The sequence below is a fragment of the Microtus oregoni genome, unplaced genomic scaffold (assembly GCF_018167655.1).
Source record: "Microtus oregoni isolate MIOR12 unplaced genomic scaffold, Mior012 000015F_ref0000493, whole genome shotgun sequence".
Classification (NCBI taxonomy): Eukaryota; Metazoa; Chordata; class Mammalia; order Rodentia; family Cricetidae; genus Microtus; species Microtus oregoni.
This window is the reverse complement of record NW_024543074.1, coordinates 952,395-966,200: the sequence shown is the minus strand read 5'-3', so window position 1 is coordinate 966,200 and position 13,806 is coordinate 952,395.

The window sequence follows — 13,806 nt, the reverse complement described above, 5'->3', positions numbered from 1 at the left end:
CGGGGCCCAACCAGATCCCTGTAAGGATGCGACAACGTCCGGCCCCTCAAGGGCTCATTCTTATTCCCATCTGACCTTTGCTCCCTGCTTCTGACCAGATAGAGCCTTAATTTGGGAGCAGCTTTGGTTTTCTTTTTTTTTTTTTCTTTTTTTTTTTTTGAGACAGGGTTTCTCCGTAGCTATTTTGGTTCCTGTCCTGGAACTAGCTCTTGTAGACCAGGCTGGCCTCGAACTCACAGAGATCTGCCTGTCTCTGCCTCCCGAGTGCTGGGATTAAAGGTGTGTGCCACCACCGCCCGGCTGGTTTTCTTTTTAGAATGGCTGAAATAGATTTGATTAGGTTGGAATGGGTCGGGGTGAATAGAGGCAACAGACCGAGGGTGGTGGTCCACACAGGCAACCCCAGCACTCTGGAGGGGAAGCAGAGGCGGGAGGACTGCTCTAGGTTTGGGTCTAGCCTTGGTTACATGACTAATCTTAGCTGCCATATTGATACACCTCCACTGAGGAACTGCCTCCAATTGGATTGGCCTATGGGCATGTCTGCATAGCATTTTCGTGTTGACTGATGGAGCAGGGTCTAGCCCACTGTGGGCAGTGCTCTCCTGGGCATAGGGTCCAGAGTTCTCTAAGGAAGCTAGCTGAGCAGGAGCTGGGAGGGACCAAACCAGCCAGCAATGCTTCTCCATGCTCTCTCCTTCAGTGCCTGCCTTGAGTTCCTTCCAAGACGGACGGTAAAGGGTAAGGTGAAAGACACCCTTTCCTCCCTGAGTTCCTTCTGGTCGTGGTGTTAATCACAGCAACAAAAAATGACTAAAAATGGCTATACAGTGAGCTCCAGGGCAGCCCAGACTACACAGTGAGATCTTGTCTCAAACTCCCCCTCACACACAAGAGAGATAAAATAGGGGGTGATAATGTTGTGTCTTGGCACACTCCTAAGAAATTTTGTTGTTTTGAGATAGGTTTTATTTTGTAGCCTGGGATAGCTCAAGTTAACATAGTCTAGTCAGGCTTCAACTCGTGATCATCCTCCTGCCTCATCCCCCCAGGTCCCGAGATTATAGATGTGTCCCATGACTGGCATGCACACACACATACTCGAGTGCTCACGCGTCAGAACAAACATGGCGGTGGTTAGAAGACAAAGAAATGTTGATTCTCTCATTTTGTGCCTTCTACCTCACGGACTCAGGGATCGATCTCCGGTCTTCAGGCTTGGCAGACACTGCCATTACCCACTGGCCCTCTCCCCACATCTTGTTGGGATGAATGAAAAGCTGGCTAAGGTAAGAACATGATTAGAGGGTGTCATCAGTGTCCTCGGGGACCCTTAGCCATGGACGGAGCTCTAGGGTGTGAACCCGGTTGAAGCTGGGTAAGGTTTTGAACTAGTAAACATTGTCTGGGAGAAAGAACACAAAACAGAGAGCAGGGGCTGGAGAGATGGCTCAGAGGTTAAGAGCATTGCCTGCTCTTCCAAAGGTCCTGAGTTCAATTCCCAGAACCACATGGTGGCTCACAACCATCTGTAGTGGGGTCTAGTGCCCTCTTCTGGCCTGCAGGCATAGACACAGACAGAATATTGTATACATAATAAATTAATAAATATTTTTTAAAAAAAAAACAGAGAGCAGATGGTCTGCCTGCTTCAGGGAGCCCAGAACATCCCACCTGCTCCCCAGAGACGCTGAGATCCTTGAAAGACTGAGACTCACTGGGCAAGAGCCAAGCATGGTGGCGCAAGCCTTTAATCCCAGCATTTGGGAAGCAGAGAAAGGCAGATCTCTGTGAGTTCAAGACCAGCCTGGTCTACAAAGTGAGTTCCAGGCCAACCAGAGTTATACAGGGTGATTGTGCCTCAAAAATAAATAAATAAACCATTCTGGGGAAGATGATGTCTATGCCTCCACCCCAGAGTTTGAGACGCCCTGATGTGAAGAAACACTTCATATAATTTTTTCTTAAAAATGCCCCCTCCAAGGGGCCTCTGAATCTTGTGGCCAAGGACAGTTCAAGTGACAAACAGGATCATCTGGTCTTTCCCTCCAGCTTTTGAATGGAGTGTCTAAGCCCGAGGAATCCATCCTGGCTGGGAGTAGAGTCTGAACTCTCAGCTGGGGAGAACACAGTGTACTCTGTAGATGCTACTGATCAAGGCTGGATGTCACCCCAACCTCCCCTACCTTCCCCAGCAGCTGGTCTGGGACCCCAGAGGCCGATGCCACTGTCATGAGCTAAGGCCCGTGGTAGGCAGCAGTAATTATGATTTTCTGGAAACACAGAAGGCTCTTACGCAAGTACCTGACACACTTCCCGGCTGTGGCATCTGGGACAGCCAGGTCCCCAGGGGCTGAAGGAGGGCCCCTGCCAGCCCCTGCTGCCACCAGCCTCTGGCACTAGGGATGCTGGCTCAGAACTTGCCTTCCTAGTGCCTGTGGCATTGTCCCTAACCCTGCGTGAGTGAGCTGTCTGTGGGCCCCATGTGCCCCAGGCATCCTGAAGGGAACAACATGCGCTCCAGACTGTGTCCTCCTCCCTGCTGCCCCCACACTCTCTAGAACCCCAGGAGACATGTTCTCTGTGAGGGGACATGGAGGTGGGGACAGTTCCTTCTCAAGGAAGCAACCCCCTCTCTCCCAGAGACTCTCGTTTCTTTTTCTCCTGAGGCTGTCGCAGCTGTGCCGTTGTGGTTGTGTTGTGTGGGGTCCCAGCAGCCACCCTGGCCCTGTGCTGGAATGCTGCTCCTGGTGGTTATGCCTCTGAGTGTCTCGAACCACAGCCTTCTTTCTCCACTCCCCCCCCCCAACCCACCCACAAAGCGTCTGTTACCAAGGTAACAGCAATGCCATCAGCTTGGGGGTAGTGAGGGCTGAGGGTGTAGAGTCCTGTGCAAGGGGAGAGCTAGGGGTTAGAATCTGGGGTGATGAGCACTGTGAGCCCCCTAAGTCTTTGGGGATAATATCGTGCTGAAGCAGGGGTTGGCACAGACTGGGCCGGGAGCCCTTACTTCAAGTGGCCCAAGAGAAAGGAGGGCGATGTGTGGGAGCAAACAGGCTGTGTTAGAGGTGAGGGGGCCTCCAGCCAACTGTGGGGGAGAAGCGCCAGCCTCATGGCGCTGAGATGTTGAGACAGAGATGTGGCCTGCCTTCAACTCCTCCCTCAGGCTGCCGCCGCCACCGATGGAAAGGTTCCAGGCTTGGCTGGCAGAGTCTAGGCCCAGCTGCAGCATCTCAGTGCTGGGGTCAGTGGGGCTCACCCCACACCCAAGCAGTGCTGGCCATCTAAGCTAGGAGGTCCTACCTACCAAATCAAGAGGCAAGGGTAGTGGGTGATGAATTATATCATAGAGCAAGCGGTGTTGAGTGACTGGAGGCCATGGTGGGGTCTCTCCAGAGTGACGTGGGCAATCTTGTCACTAGCTTATGACCTTGGACAAGATGAATACCTATTTGACTGTCCTGCCTCACTGAGTGGTTGAAGATACAGGCTGGATCTGGGCTTCTCCCAAGATGATCTAAGCTGACACTCTTGGGGTTCCCTGCTCCCTTTTCCCCCTCCCCCCATACATCCCCTTTCCACAGGCTGCCCTGGACACTCATCCTGAGGGAGTTCCCGGATAAGCAGCAGCCCACCCAATCACAAGGAGAACATGCAGATCTGGCTCCCGGTGTCACCCTCCTCCACCGTGGGCCACAGCAGCCAGCCACTACCCTGCTGTGCTCCGCTAGGGCTCTGCAGCCCAGGAGCAAAATGCAAATATTCAAATATTTTATCCCCAGCTTGCAGCTGGAGAGGCTGAAACTGGGCAGGTTCCGCAGAGGCTGCCGTGGCTGAATCTGAGGATTCCTTATGAATTTTGAATGAATGAGTGACTGAGGGAAGGGAGGGAGAGAGATTGGGTGGGTGAAGGAGAAAGGAGTGAAGGAGTGAGGTAGGAGGGAGTGAAGGGGTGAGGAGGAGGGAGTGAATGAGTGAGGGAGGAGGGAGTGAAGGGGTGAGGAGGAAGGAGTGAATGAGTGAGGGAGGAGGGAGTGAAGGGGTGAGGGAGGAGGGAGTGAAGGGGTGAGGAGGAGGGAGTGAATGAGTGAGGGAGGAGGGAGTGAAGGGGTGAGGGAGGAGGGAGTGAAGGGGTGAGGAGGAGGGAGTGAATGAGTGAGGGAGGAGTGAAGGGGTGAGGGAGGAGGGAGTGAAGGGGTGAGGGAGGAGGGAGTGAAGGGGTGAGGAGGGAGTGAAGGGGTGAGGAGGAGGGAGTGAAGGGGGAAGGGAGGAGGGAGTGAAGGGGTGAGGAGGAGGGAGTGAAGGGGTGAGGGAGGAGGGAGTGAAGGGGTGAGGAGGGAGTGAAGGGGTGAGGAGGAGGGAGTGAAGGGGGAAGGGAGGAGGGAGTGAAGGGGTGAGGAGGAGGGAGTGAAGAGTGAAGGGGGAAGGGAGGAGGGAGGGAGGGAGTGTCACTGAGCCAGGGAGTGCGTGTTTTTGTCCCTCTCGATCTTCAGGCTGGAGCATTGCCTGGGACTGGCTTTAAAGCCCCACTTGTGATCGTCTAGTCTAGCAGAGTTGGGCATAAGGAAGGGACTAGGAGCAGGGACTGTAGCTCCAATCTTCTTTCCTCCTAACTATATGACATAGAGCTATCTACTCTGGAGCTTCAGTTTCCCCATCTGTAGAATAGGGGTTTAACTGAATAAGGAGAAAAAAGCATCTGTCACTTGAGGCAAAATGTTTGGAAAGTATTTTGAAGTTCTATTGAGCAACCAAGGAAGACTTGCTTATTATTCAAATAGACCCGTGCAGGATGAATGCGGGAGAAATACACACAGACACATTCAAGGACAAGCAGCTCAAAGCCTATTTGCATAAAAAGACTACACACAGATGGGAGGCAGAGACTGGAGATCTGTGAGTTCAAGGCCAACCTCGTCTACACAGTGAGTTCCAGGACAGCCAGGGCTACATAGTGACATCCTATCCCAGAAAAATAAAACAAGAGATTACATGGAGGGTTCCCTAATGCCTTAGTGGTGGTGCAGAGGTTCTCAACACCCTTTCTTGTAGGTGCAGCATGAGGCTCAGGAAGGCTAAGATACTTGCCCCGGGAGCTGTGCGTGAACCATAGTGTGTCACAGAGAGCACACTCAGCTCCACCAACACGCCCCTCCTCCCTCCCTTTCTATCTCATTCCCGTTTTCAGAAACCACGTGTGGCGTATGTGAGTATACATGTTCATGTGTGCACAAGTATGTGGTGGGGGCAGGGCATGCATGTGTGTGCAATTGGAGCCCAGAGGACATCCCGTGTCTCTTCAATTGCTTTCTACCTTGTTTTTTTGGGACAAGGTCTTTCCATGAACCCCGACCTCACCCATTAGTTGAAGAAGAGAGCTTCCGGAATCTGCCCTGCCGGCTCCTATGGTCCCTGCTCCCACAGTACTGGGGATACACAGCAACACCGCGTCTGGTACCGAGCATGCCACCTTGGGTCTTCATGCTTGCATAGCGACACTTTGAGGTGACTCCCTGGCCCAGAGCTCACTTCTATTGCACACACCTAGGAAGAACTTGAAAGGCAGAGGCAGAAGGATCTGGAGCTTGAGGCCACCCTATACTGCATAGTGAGTTTGAGGTCAGCCTGGGACACATGAAACCGTAGCGAGATGGCTCAGTGGGTAAAGGCGTTTGCCTTCAAGTCTGAGGACCCGAGTTCAGTCCTTGGGCCTCACGTGGTGGAAAGTTAGAGAAGCAGCAGCTTCTGAAGACTATCTTCTGCCCGCCACATTGCACACCAGCATATGTATGCCAGACACACACATTTTAGACAACAAAGGAGCCTGGGGGTGGGGGTGGCGCATGCCTTTAATCCCAGGAGGTAGAGGAGAGTGGATCTCTGAGTTTGAGGCCAGACTGCTCTACAGAGTGAGTTCCAGGACAGCCTGGGCTACACAGAGAAACCCTGTCTCAAAAAACACAAACAAACAAAAATAACAACAAAAGAATCGGAAGACTAGCCTGGCTACCAACCTGGACTGGCAAAAAAACAAACAAACAAGAAAAAAAAAAGAGCCAAGAAGGGTGGTGGTGTACACCTTTAATCTCAGCACTTGGGAAGCAGAGACAGGCGGATCTCTGTGAGTTTGAGGCTAGCCTGGTCTGTAAAATGAGTCCAGGACAGGCTCCAAAGAGAAAGCTTGTCTCAGAGAAAATAATCAACTGTGTATTGTGTGTGTGTGTGCACATGTGTGTATCATGTGTGTGTGTGGTGTGGGGGCCTGCAGCACCCTGCAGCACACAGGCAGGGTTTGGAGAACAGAAGCACAGACCAGCAGGGCTGGAGAAGAGGTAGGAAGCTCGGGATTGGAAGTGTGAGCAGAGGGGCTCCCACAAGCACATACTGCCTTGGGGAAGCCCTGAGGTGGCCACTCTGTGCACCACTGCCCAGAGGCTCAGCTCCATCTTGCTGGGAGGCAGGCCCTCCTCTGAGGGTGGGGTGTGTGTGTGTGTGTGTGTGTGTGTGTGTGTGTGTACACTGGCTGCGGATTGCCATATGGTGTTTTCTACTCTGTATGACTGTGTGCACACACCTGTGAGTGCAGGTTTGTAAATCTCACAAGCTTTTATTCCATCTTGAATATTCCAGCTGGAGCTCAGGGCCCAGCCCTCTGCTCTGGCCACCCATGAGGAAGAGCGCGGTGTGCTTGGTTCCACCCCACATGGTCCAGAGAGAGCTGGCAGGTGGCAGGGACTCAGTAACATTTTCTTAAATGGCCGGGAGCAAAGGGAGAAGTCCTGCCCCTCTCAGTGCTCTCTCTCTCTCTCTCTCTCTCTCTCTCTCTTGTCTCTTCTCTCTCTCAATTTCACATTTATTTATTTATTTATTTTTAACTTTTTTGTGTGTGTTTGCTGTGTGGGCCTGTGCATATCATGGCCGGTTTGCGGCAGTCAGAAGACAGCCTGTTGGGGTCACTTCTCTCCTTCCATGATGAGGACTCTGGGGAAGGAACTCAGTGGATGACTTAGCAGCAAGCCCCTCTGCCCACTGAGCCCTCCCACTGGACCTAACTGTTAGTTTAAGATAGGGTCTTGCTAAGTTACTCAGGCTGATCTTAAACTCACTCTGGAGCCCAAGTTTACATTCCTCCTCTGTCAGCCTCCTGAGTAGCTGGGATTACAGGCCTCTGTCGCTGGACCCAGCTGTGTGGAAGCCTCTTTTTAACTTTTTTTTTTTGAGACAGATTCTCACTATGTAGCCCTGAAACTTGCTGTGTGGACCAGAGTGGCCTCAAACCTCCCTCATACTGTTACCTCTTTTTTCAGTCTTATGGAAAAAGAAAGCCAGGCTGTGCCAAGGGTCCAGGCACCAGAGATGGAGACAGCAGTCCAGGGAAGATGATCCTGTTTCCCCATCCTGTGATAAGACTTGGTATCTGGGATCATGTAAGGCAGGCTATGTGATTAGAGTGTGTGTGTGTGGGGGGGGGTAAGGGGGAAGTGGATGGAGACTAGGCTGTCTGTGTATAATGAAGACTGAGGACCAGGCTTAATGTGGGGGAAGAGAGCACTTCCCCAGGCAGGCTGTTTGTCCAAAAATGTAGCAGCTCCATGCCCCAGGACAGGGCATGGAAGGCAAAGAGACCACCCCTATGAAAGTCTCCTCCTCTGAGTGCCAACCCCTGGGTGGTCCCCAGTCAGTTACCCTCAGTGATGGGACAGGTGTCCCGCCAGCATCTGGCCTGTGGTGTGTGTGTGTGTGTGTGGTTCCATAGAGAGGTTGGAATTGAGGAGCAAAGGTCCTTTGGGGGATCATGTGATTCTATGTCTACTTGTTCTGTCTCCTAGAGTGAAGAGGCACTTCCTGTGGGATTATGTGAGTGTCCCAAGGCCAGGGATGTTCAGAATTCTGCATGACGTGTGGATTTGGTGCTAAATAGATGTCCCTTACTCCTTGGACCTTTTGGGACCACTAGAGAGTAGGAGACCACCTCCCCTTACAGTCAATGATTGGCCCTGGAGACACCAACTTGGGATATCCCAGTGGGTGCTCATCTCCCAGAGTCCTGAGTGTCCAGCCAGTGAGAGGCCGTTCCTCACCCTCTGTGCATTGCTGGTGTATAAAGGCTGGAAGGAGGTACAGCGGCGGGTCCAGCCTAACCCTGTGCCTGAGCTCTCTCCCGAAGATGTTGTTTTAGTAGAAAACCCGCGACCCAGTCTGGAGAGCTGTGTGGTACCCCTCAGCAGACTGCTCAGGCGAAGCAGGGCCTTCAAGGCCTTGTTCTCCAGTCCAGGAACAGGCAGAATTCCTGCTCTTGCACTTTTTTGGAAAGTCATCCAGTGTTCTTAGAACTTATTAACTCTGGGATAGCTCAAAACACCCTGTACTCCTCCTGCTCTCCTGGATCATTGTTGGACCTGGCTGGATGTTTAAAAAGGATGCCTTAGGAGTCACAAAAGCAGGGAATAGATGGCCACATATTGACAGTGGAGCTGGAGGCCAGCGGAAGTGGAGGAGGACCCCCTGGCCCTGGTGGCCCGTGGGATGCTGCAATAGGAAGCTGCGGGTTCTTTGGGGAGAAAGGCAGAGAGAGACAGAGCCCCTTACAGGATGGATGGACATGGAAGAAAGAGGTGGTGCCCTCTCCCTGTCATGGAGCCCCTGCTCTGTTTGAAGCAGGAAGAGCTGTCCACAGTTTCTCATGCTGGGGATCCAGGACAGGGCACTGGGGGGGTCTATGACTGTCCACAGTCCCTCACGCAGGGGGTCCAGGGTGGGACACTTGGGGTCTATGCCTGTCCACAGTTCCTCACGCAGGGGGTCCAGGGCAGGACACTCGGGGTCTATGCCTGTCCACAGTTCCTCACACAGGGGGTCCAGGGCAGGATACTCGGGGTCTATGCCTGTCCGCAGTTCCTCACGCAGGGGGTCCAGGGCAGGACACTCGGGGTCTATGCCTGTCAGCAGTTCCTCACGCAGTCTCCCTGCTCCAGTATGTGCTTATATGCAGCCACCTGGCTGACCATGAAGAAGCAGGAAACCCTCATGTTCCTGAACCAGACTAAGTTGCCCTGGGGAACTTAAACTTGGGAAGAAGCTCAGGGTATGCTGGAAGGGACCTGCCACTGTGCCTCTCAGCGTGGTGATCATGATCACCTGATTTCTCCCAGATCAGAGTCCTATGAGGTGCACATCTACCCCTCCAAGTTGGGTGATGCCACTCAATGCCCCCAGATGCTGTAGGTAGCACCCCCCCCCTCCCTTGACCTGGCAAAGGCTGAGTATGACTGTTCCTCTGGGCAGGAAGCCAGTGTCACCACCGTGACGTCACTGTGAAGTAGAACTCTCTGGAGTCTATTATTTAATTTGACCCTCACTGTAGCCCAGAACTGGGTGGGTAGGAACTGCTAAGCGCTGAAGATTTTCTCAAGGACACAGTCAGTCGGCAGCCCAGCCGAGCTGAGATTCGGAAATTCGCTGACACAGTCGTCCTCATGCATGAGCTCCGCTCAACACATGACCTGGTCGGTGGCCATTCTGTGTCACACCCATTGTCCCGTGATTGAGGGACCGCGTCAAGTCGCGTCCACGAGAGGCCGGCTCCCTACGAAGATACACGAGTAATCACGTGGCTTGGATGCAGGGACAAGAGAGGGACATGGTGCAAAGAACGAGGCTGGAGGGGGCTGGAGAGATGGCTCAGCCGTTAAGAGCACTGGCTGACTTTCCAGAGGACCTGGGTTCAAACACTGCCGGCACCCACATGGCAGCTCACAACTGTTTGGATTTGGATTGGGAGTCTATTTAAAAGACTTAACTAAAAACTAAACCATGATAACGAGAAGAAGCCCTGGCCTCCCATACTCCAACCAAGCACTCGCTGAGCTACATCCTCCGTCCTTGGTGCTTGGGAGGAGGGAAGGGGGCATGGATGAAAATTTGCAATTCTTCCAATGAAGTGGGACCTGGGACTACCTGCTTGTTCCTCTGCCTTAAGTTGACGCCTTGAAAGAAGGAAAAATGGAGAAAAGGGTCCTTTTGCCTCCAGCCTGACCCCAGGGCAAGGGCCGTCCACTGGAGTACCTGCCTGCTGCTGCTGCCTTATCGAGACATCTGGGGGACAGGGGACATTGGACCATTCTTTCTCTACCCAGGCTCGCTCCCTGCCTTGTTGGCTGTGAGGGTTCTAACCACGCCTTGCTGCCAATTCTCAGCCTGCTGCTGCTGGGTGGTTGGTCTCGGGGTTTGCCCTCTTTCTTAGTTCCCGTCCGATATAGGCCCCTAAGGAGAAGGTGGACAGGCTAAGCAGGGACCTTTAAGACTTCATCACAGTTTTGGAGCCCAAAGGAGTTGACTGACCTGGAGAGGTTTGGGAAACAGCCCCTGCTTAAGATTATCAGACAGCCTGTGACAACACTCAGTCTTCTTAGAGGTGTCCCCACTGCAAGAGCAGGACAAAGGTCCCACCTGACACTGAGGCCCTAAAGACTGGATCCAGGGGCTGGAGAGATGGCTCAGGGGTTTCTGAGTTCAATTCCCAGCAACCACATGGTGGCTGACAACCATTTAGAAGGAGATCTGGTGCCCTCTTCTGGCCTGCAGGCATACATGCAGACAGAATTTTGTATACATAAATTTTATTTTAAAAGATCTTTAAAAAAAAAAAAAAAAGACGCGATCTGCCAGAGGACTCCTCGGGCTCTGTGCTTGCTCCCCGATCACCCTGACCCTCCATCTGTGGCTGCACTGTTCCCTCAGCCTGTTTCCAGCAGCTGAGACTTCAGGTGGCCAGTCCTGCGCCCTGCCACTCCTTGCCTGCTGTCTTGGTTCCCTCCTCCACCCCTAGCACTGTAACAGGTTGCCTCTTCCTGCTAAATTTTGACCTCATCAATGCCTTTCTTCCAAACAGGGACCTAACCTGGCCCCTTGATAGTCCTTAATGAACCCCGCCACCGCCCTTGAAAAGGCCCTCTCTGCTATTCGCCATACACCCCTCTTCTGTGGCTGTAAACCCACTGCGAGGTTCCAGTGAGGTGAGGTGGGGCTTAGCCCCTGGGTGTGAGAACGGGGGCTGGCATAGAGGATGGCAGGAACGGGATGCACCGACGCCTGAAGGAGCCAGGGTGCCTTGGGGACCTGGCTGGTCATACTCCCCTGAGACTCAACTTCCCTTCACTGATTCTGTCCTTCAGGGATTTATTTGGACCCTTGGGGAGTAGTCTAGTTGAACAATCTATTTTCCAGACTCTATCCTAAAGCCTCAAGGCGTCTTCTCATTCTGCAGAACAGGTTGTCTCCGCCTCCTGGTGGCCAAATATGGTACAACCACAGACTGTGCCTAATGGCAAGGATCCCGACAGCGCGCCTCTCAGGTCAGGCTTGTGAGTCTTCAAGAGAGGGAGGGATCAGTCTCCTGCCCCCAGTGATCAGTGGGGTTACCTTGGTGGTCTTCACGCTTCGGGACCCAAACCCCAAAGACTCCATCTCAGAGGCGAGGCTGTGACTGCATCAGCACCGCTTCCTCAGCTACCGTGGGACGCTGAGCAACTTTCCTGGTGGGGCTGGCATCTGGCAGGGACCAAACTATAAGCAACTGAAGGTGGGCACTTTGGAAGAAAACCTTCTATTTTTGGCTCGCTGTGTGTCCTTAGATTAACTTTTACTGAGGACCGAGTGCCACATGACACTACGGTTACTAGCTTTTCCCCTGTGTATTTGGGGACAGGGTCCAGAAATGCTAACTTGTTCAAGAACGTACAGCTAAAAGTGGTCGACCCTGGGTTTGGATCCACACCTCACTCCCATGCCATGTCTGAGTTTGTTAGGGACAGCTGTGAGTTAGTGGAGTGTCTCCTGCCTCCGCAACCCCAGACTCCTTCCCCACCCCTGGTCCTGTGTGCCTCTCTAGACACCGCTCTGTTGATGCTCACTTGCCAGGACCTTATCCAGATCTGTGGGATTGCTGATGGGACCCACCTTTTTTTTTAAATATATTTATTTATTTATTTATTCATTTATTTATTTATTATGTATACAATATTCTGTCTGTGTCTATGCCTGAAGGCCAGAGGAGGGCGCCAGACCTCATTACAGATGGTTGTGAGCCACCATGTGGTTGCTGGGAATTGAACTCAGGACCTTTGGAAGAGCAGGCAATGCTCTTAACCACTGAGCCATCTCTCCAGCCCCCGGGACCCACCTTTTCAATACTCTTAGAACCAGGAGCTGGGCACTATCAACCAAGGTCTCCATCTCAAGGGAATGGCCCCTGCAATCTAGACTAGCAGGTGTTTCAGAAAATGTTTGAGCCCGAAGCACCTTAATGACCACTTAAGTGTCATGCCCGTCTCCCTGACAGAGTCTCATGTAGCCCAGGTTGACCCCAAACTCACTGTGTAAACAAGGATGGCTTTGAACTCCTGATCCTCATTTTTCCCTCTCCCTAGTCTTTGGATTATAGTAGTAAAGGCTTTCTGCTTTGTTTTTCTAGAGGAAGAAGCTTGGGCCCAAGGCCGGGAGCCAATCCAAAGCTACCTAGAGCAAGGCTAGCAGGGATGGGTGGAAACTTAGCTTGGGGCTCCATATGCGGTTCAAGAGCCGAGTGTGTGCTAAGTGCATTAATGAGGCCCAGGGTTTGATCCCCAGCAGCAGGAAATGAAAGGATTCTATGGCATCCCCTTTCTGTTTTTAGTTTTCCTACATCCCAGGACAAGCATTCGTCAAGTTACCCGAGAAACCACTCATAAGCTTCTTCCCTTGTGATGTGGAAGGCAGAATCTCTCTTAGGGTTGGCAACTGAGAAGTGGACACCGAGTTGTTCACCTTTGAAGAGTCAATGGACTTCTTCTGGCTTACATCCACCTGACAACGCTGGCTTTCTCTGCAGCTTTGGAGGCAAGAGAACAGGCTCCAAAGACACCCGGCCCAGGTGAGGTTCCCATCTCTTCACAGAAGACAATCAGAGGAGGCTTCCAGAATCTTCTTCTGGACTGGAAGAGGCAGATGACCTGCCCTTCCTGACACCACGCTGCCTCCTTCAGTCCCCATCTCCTTGGTCCTTTGTCCTCCCCAAGTCTCTTGGGTTCATTCCACTATGACAGACTTCCCTGCTCCTGCCTGTTTGTCATTGTTAGTGAGGAGAACGTCACAATCTTACTGTGCCTGGGTTTCTGTCATTTGTCACCATCATAGGTTAAGTGTCCCATTTTTTTTAAACTGGGGACTTGGCATCAAAGTGTTTTGTTTTTTTTCCCCTCATTCATCCTTTCATTCCTTATTCCGCGAGGTGGCCACCTTGACAATACCTTCCTCCAGGGATAACCATCCTCCCGGCAACCCCTTCCCTCCCACTTGTCTTGACCATTCCCCAGGCTTCTATAAAGAGATCTCTCTGGATGAACTCAGTGCTGTAGAACTGTTTGGGAAATTGGCTGAGCCCCTGGTCCTCCTGGCCAATCGGATCCACCACATTTTGACCAGGGACCCAGGGGCATCCTTGTTCTCAGCAAGCAGGTAAAAGGGCAGGTGGCAGCAACATGTTCCCAGGGAGGTCCTGATCAGTCACTGACCCAGGTCCAGCTTCCTTTCTCTACCGTGGACTCCATTTGGCTCCAAAGACAGATGTGTCTCCTTGGCTCACCGTTCTTTCAGGCATTGCTGATCCTAAAAAAAAAATTAATCTTATTTTGGGGTTGTGGTAAAGCAAAGTGTCCCTCCAGTTGGCCCAAATCCAGCACACACCTGGCTGGGCAGAAGGACCCTGAGCTCAAGGCCAGCCTGGGCTGCACAGCGAGACTGTTTGAAAATGAATAAATAGGTTTGAGA